This window comes from Lipotes vexillifer, unplaced genomic scaffold, assembly GCF_000442215.2.
Source record: "Lipotes vexillifer unplaced genomic scaffold, Lipotes_vexillifer_v1.1 scaffold298, whole genome shotgun sequence".
NCBI classification, from domain to species: domain Eukaryota; kingdom Metazoa; phylum Chordata; class Mammalia; order Artiodactyla; family Lipotidae; genus Lipotes; species Lipotes vexillifer.
Genome location: NW_006793272.1, coordinates 1830281 through 1837260, shown reverse-complemented (window position 1 = coordinate 1837260; position 6980 = coordinate 1830281).

The following is a 6980-nucleotide window of genomic DNA, read 5'->3' as shown; positions in this document are numbered from 1 at the left end:
TTTCCTGAGTATATACCTGGGAGTAAAATTGCTAGATCATATGGTAACTCTATTTTTAACCATTTGAGGAACTGTCAGATTGTTTTCCAAAGTGGCTGCTCCATTTTACATTCCCAACAGCAGTGTATGAAGATTCTGAATTTTCCACATCCTCATCAACACTTCTTATTATATTACCTTTTGATTATAGCCATCATAGTGGATGGGAAGTGGTATCTCATTGTTCTTTTGATTTGCATTTCCTGATGACTAGTGATGTTGAGCATCTATTCATGTGCTTATTGGCCATTTGCATGTCCTCTCTGGAGAAATGTCTGTTTAAGTCTTTTGCCCATTTTTTAAATGGGTTATTTGTCTTTTTATTAGTGAGTTTTGTGGTCTACATATTTTAGATACAAATCCCTTATCAGATAGGTGATTTGCAAATATTTTCTCCCATTCTGTGGGTTATCTTTTCACTTTCTTGGTAGCAGCCTTTGAAGCATAGAAATTTTCAACTTTGACAAAGTCTAACATCTATTTTTCCTGCTGTTGCTTGTTCTGTAATCCTTTGCCAAATTCGAGGCTATGTAGATTTACCCCTATTTTATGTTCTGTGAATTTTATGCTTTTAGCCTTTACATTTAGGTCTTTGGTTCATTTTGAGCTTGTTTTTTTTTAAATTTCCAGTTGTCCCAGAGTCATTTTTAAAAAGACTATTCTATCCATATTGAATGGTCTTGACATCTCTGCCAAAAATTAATTTACCAGAGACACATGGTTTATTTCTGGAGTTACAACTCTTTTCCATTGATTTGTATGTCCATCCTTTTGCTGGTGCCACAATTATGGTAACAGTAATTCTAATTATCGTTGCCTGGTAGTAAGGTTTGAAATAAAGAAGAGTGAGTCCTCAAACTTTTTGTTCTTCTTTTTCAAGATGTTTTTGGGTATTCTAGCTCCCTTGCAATTCCACATAAACTTCAGGATGAGTTCATCATTTTCTACAAAGAGCCAGCTGGGATTGGATAGGCGTGGCACTGAATCTGTTGATCATTTTGGGAAGCATTGGCATCTTAATATAAAGTTTTCTTGTCTATGAACATGGGATATATTTCCTTTCATGTAGGTCTTTATTTCAGAGGTGTTTTTTAGTGTACACTTCTTGAGGTTTTGTTAAATTTATTCCTAAGTATTTTATTATTTTGATGTTATTATAAATGAAATTGTGTTCTTAATTTCATTTTTCAGAATGTTCATTGCTAATGTATAGAAATACAATTGATTTTGTGTATTGATCTTATATCTGCAGACTTGCAGGTTTTGTTTCTTAGTTCTAATAACTTTGTGTGTGTGAGGCTTCCTTATGAGTTTTTTTATACAAGATCATGTCATCTATGAATATAGATAGTTTTACATTTTCCTTTACAATCTATTTTTTCTTTTTCTTGCTTAATTAATTGCCCTGGCTGGAACCTCCAGTATGATGTGGAATAGAAGTGAAAAAAAATCTTGTCTTTTTTCTGACCTTAGGGAGAAAGCCGTCAGCGTTTCATCATCAAATGTGGTGTTAGCCATGGTTGGTTGGTTTTTGTAGACACCCAATCCAAGCTGAGTACATTCTATTCTATTCCTAGTTTGTTGAGTGTGGTTATCAGAAGAGTATGTTGGATTTTTGTCAAATGCTTTTTCTGCAACTAATGAGATGTTCATGTGCCTTTTGATCTTCATTTTATTAATATGGTATACTACATTTATTGATTTTTATATGTTAAACTAACCTTACATTCCTGGGATAAATCCCATTTGGTTATGGTATATAATCCTTTTTCTATGTTGCTGAATTCACTTTCTTAGTATTTTATATTCCTAAGGGATATTATTATGTAGTGTCCTTTCTTGTGATGCCTTTGTCTGGTGTTGGTATCAGGTTAATACTGACCTCATAAAATGAGTTGTAAAGTGTTCCCTCTTCTATTTTTGTGAAGAATTGGTGTTAATTATTCTCAAAATGTTTGGTTTGTCAATTTTGTTAAAGTTTTCACAGAATCAACTTTTGGTTTTGTTTGTTTTCTCAATGGATTTTCCATTGTCTATTTATATCCACTCTAATATTTATTATTCTCTTCCTTCTGCTTCCTTTGTGTTTATTTCCTCTTATTTTTCTAGTTCCTTATGGTAGAAGTTTAGGTTATTGATTTGAGATCTTTCTTCTTTTATAATATTGTTGCTTATAGCTATAAATTTCCTTTGAGTATTACATTTATCTCAGCATGTTGTATTTTCATTTTCATTCATTTCAAGATATTTTATTTCCCTTATGATTTATTCTTTGACCCATAGGTTACTTAGGAATGTTTTATTAAGTATCAACATATTTGTGAATTTCCCAAATTTCCTTTTCTATTGATGTCTAATTGAATTCCATTGTGCTTGGAGAACATAGTTTTTATGATTTCAATCCTTTTAAATCTATTGAGTCTTGTTTTATGGCCAAGTATATGGTCTGTCCTGGATAATGCTCCATACGCATTTGTGAAAATGTGCATTCTGCTGTTGTTGTTATGTTAGGTCTAGTTTGTTTTTAGGCTTATTCAAATGTTCTATTTCTCTGTTGATATTCTTCCTCCTTGACCTATTCATTATTGAACGTGGGGTATAGTATTAATAACTCTATGATTGTTGAATTTTCTATTTCTCTCTTCATTTCTGTCAGTTGTTATTTCACGTATTTTGGTGCTCTGTTATTAGGCATATATATGTTTATAATTGCTCTATCTTTATGACCCTTTCATTATAAAATGTCCCCCTTTCTCTCTAGTAAAATGTTTTGTTTTAAAGCCTATTTTATCTAATATTAGTAAAACCATTCCAGCTGGTTTTCATAATTATTTGCAAAGGTATATCTTTTTTAACCCTTTATTTTTCATCAAATTGTGTCTTTGAATCTAAAATGTCTCTTAGAGACAGCATATAGTTGGATTTTTTCCATTCTTCCAATCACTGCCTTTTATTTGAAATATTTAATGCATTTACATTTAATGTATTTACTGATAAAGCAGAGTTTATGTCTGTCATTTTTCTATTTGTTTTCCACATGAAATACCTTTTTTATTCCTCTATTCCTCCAGTATTGCCTTTTCTGTGTTAAATAGATATTTTCTAGTCTACCATCTTAATTCTCTTTTATTTCTTTGACTATATTTTTGAGTTATTTTATTGGTGGCTGCTATAAGGGATTTACATCTTAACTTTAAAAAATTAATGTGGATTAGTAGCAACTTAATTTCAACAGTAATACAAACTTTCTTCCAACCTACTTCTGTTCCCTCCACTCTCCTTTTCATTATTATTGTCAAACAAATTACATATGTGTATGTTATTAGGCCATGGACACATTTGTGTGTGTGTGTGTGTGTGTGTGTGTGTTAGTTTCTGCTTTATAACAAAGTGAATCATTTATACATATACATATGTTCCCATATCTCTTCCCTCTTGCATCTCCCTCCCTCCCACCCTCCCTATGCCACCCCTCTAGGTGGACACAAAGCACTGAGCTGATCTCCCTGTGCTATGCGGCTGCTTCCCACTAGCTATCTACCTTACGTTTGGTAGTGTATATATGTCCGTGCCACTCTCTCACTTTGTCACAGCTTACCCTTCCCCCTCCCCATATCCTAAGTCCATTCTCTAGTAGGTCTGTGTCTTTATTCCCGTCTTACCCCTAGGTTCTTCATGACATTTTTTTTTCTTAAATTCCATATATATGTGTTAGCATACGGTATTTGTCCTTCTCTTTCTGACTTACTTCACTCTGTATGACAGACTCTAGATCTATCCACCTCATTACAAATAGCTCAATTTCGTTTCTTTTTATGGCTGAGTAATATTCCATTGTATATATGTGCCACATCTTCTTTATCCATTCATCCGACGACGGGCACTTAGGTTGTTTCCATCTCCGGGCTATTGTAAATAGAGCTGCAATGAACATTTTGGTACATGACTCTTTCTGAATTCTGGTTTCCTCAGGGTATATACCTAGTAGTGGGATTGCTGGGTCATATGGTAGTTCTATTTGTAGTTTTTTAAGGAACCTCCATACTGTTCTCCATAGTGGCTGAACCAATTCACATTCCCACCAGCAGTGCAAGAGTGTTCCCTTTTCTCCACACCCTCTCCAGCATTTATTGTTTCTAGATTTTTTGATGATGGCCATTCTGACTGGTGTGAGATGATATCTCATTGTAGTTTTGATTTGCATTTCTCTAATGATTAATGATGTTGAGCATTCTTTCATGTGTTTGTTGGCAGTCTGTATATCTTCTTTGGAGAAATGTCTATTTAGGTCTTCTGCCCATTTTTGGATTGGGTTGTTTATTTTTTTGTTATTGAGCTGCATGAGCTGCCTGTAAATTTTAGAGATTAATCCTTTGTCAGTTGATTCATTTGCAAATATTTTCTCCCATTCTGAGGGCTGTCTTTTGGTCTTGTTTATGGTTTCCTTTGCTGTGCAAAAGCTTTGAAGTTTCATTAGGTCCCATTTGTTTATTTTTGTTTTTATTTCCATTTCTCTAGGAGGTGGGTCAAAAAGGATCTTGCTGTGACTTATGTCACAGAGGGTTATGCTTATGTTTTCCTCTAAGAGTTTGATAGTTTCTGGCCTTACATTTAGGTCTTTAATCCATTTTGAGCTTATTTTTGTGTATGGTGTTAGGGAGTGTTCTAATCTCATACTTTTACATGTACCTCTCCAGTTTTCCCAGCACCACTTATTGAAGAGGCTGCCTTTTCTCCACTGTATATTCTTGCCTCCTTTATCTAAGATAAGGTGCATGGGTTTATCTCTGGGTTTTCTATTCTGTTCCCTTGATCTATATTTCTGGTTTTGTGCCAGTACCATACTGTCTTGATTACTGTAGCTTTGTAGTATAGTCTGAAGTCAGGGAGCCTGATACAGCCTGATTCCTCCAGCTCCATTTTTTGTTCTCAAGATTGCTTTGGCTATTCGGGGTCTTTTGTGTTTCCATACAAATTGTGAAATTTTTTGTTCTAGTTCTGTGAAAAATGCCAGTGGTAGTTTGATAGGGATTGCATTGAATCTATAGATTGCTTTGGGAAGTAGAGTCATTTTCACAATGTTGATTCTTCCAATCCAAGAACATGGTATATCTCTCCATCTGTTTGTATCATCTTTAATTTCTTTCATCAGTGTCTTATAATTTTCTGCATACAGGTCTTTTGTCTCCTTAGGTAGGTTTATTCCTAGATATTTTATTCTTTTTGTTGCAATGGTAAATGGGAGTGTTTTCTTGATTTCACTTTCAGATTTTTCATCATTAGTATATAGGAATGCCAGAGATTTCTGTGCATTAATTTTGTATCCTGCTACTTTACCAAATTCATTGATTAGCTCTAGTAGTTTTCTGGTAGCATCTTTAGGATTCTCTATGTATAGTATCATGTCATCTGCAAACAGTGACAGCTTTACTTCTTCTTTTCCGATTTGGATTCCTTTTATTTCCTTTTCTTCTCTGATTGCTGTGGCTAAAACTTCCAAAACTATGTTGAATAAGAGTGGTGAGAGTGGGCAACCTTGTCTTGTTCCTGACCTTAGTGGAAATGCTTTCAGTTTTTCGCCATTGAGGATGATGTTGGCTGTGGGCTTGTCATATACGGCCTTTATTATATTGAGGAAAGTTCCCTCTACACCTACTTTCTGCAGGGTTTTTATCATAAATGGGTGTTGAATTTTGTCAAAAGCTTTCTCTGCATCTATTGAGATGATCATATGGTTTTTCTCCTTCAATTTGTTAATATGGTGTATCACGTTGATTGATTTGCACATATTGAATAATCCTTGCATTCCTGGGATAAACCTCACTTGATCGTGGTGTATGATCCTTTTAATGTGCTGTTGGATTCTGTTTGCTAGTATTTTGTTGAGGATTTTTGCATCTATGTTCATCAGTGACATTGGCCTGTAGTTTTCTTTCTTTGTGACGTCTTCGTCTGGTTTTTGTATCAGCGTGATGGTGGCCTCGTAGAATGAGTTTGGGAGTGTTCCTCCCTCTGCTATATTTTAGAAAAGTTTGAGAAGGATAGGTGTTAGCTCTTCTCTAAATGTTTGATACAATTCGCGTGTGAAGCCATCTGGTCCTGGGCTTTTGTTTGTTGGAAGATTTTTAATCATAGTTTCAATTTCAGTGCTTGTGATTGGTCTGTTCATATTTTCTATTTCTTCCTGGTTCAGTCTTGGCAGGTTGTGCATTTCTAAGCAGTTGTCCATTTTATTGGCATAGAGTTGCCTGTAGTAATCTCTCATGATGTTTTGTATTTCTGCAGTGTCAGTTGTTACTTCTCCTTTATCATTTCTAATTCTATTGATTTGAGTCTTCTCTCTTTTTTTCTTGATGAGTCTGGCTAATCGTTTATCAATTTTGTTTATCTTCTCAAAGAACCAGCTTTTAGTTTTAGTGATCTTTGCTATCATTTCCTTCATTTCTTTTTCATTTATTTCTGATCTGATCTTTATGATTTATTTCCTTCTGCTAATTTTGGGGTTTTTTGTTCTTCTTTCTCTAATTGCTTTAGGTACAAGGTTAGGTTGTTTATTTGAGATGTTTCCTGTTTCTTAAGGTAGGATTGTATTGCTATAAACTTCCTTCTTAGAACTGCTTTTGCTGCATCCCATAGTTTGGGTCGTCGGGTCTCCATTGTCATTTGTTTCTAGGTATTTTTTGATTTCCTCTTTGATTTCTTCAGTGATCACTTCGTTATTAAGTAGTGTATTGTTTAGCCTTCATGTGTTTGTATTTTTTACAGATGTTTTCCTGTAATTGATATCTAGTCTCATAGCGTTGTGGTCGGAAAAGATACTTGATACAATTTCAATTTTCTTAAATTTACCAAGGCTTGATTTGTGACCCAAGATATGATCTATCCTGGAGAATGTTCCATGAGCACTTGAGAAAAATGTGTATTCTGTTGTTTTTGGATGG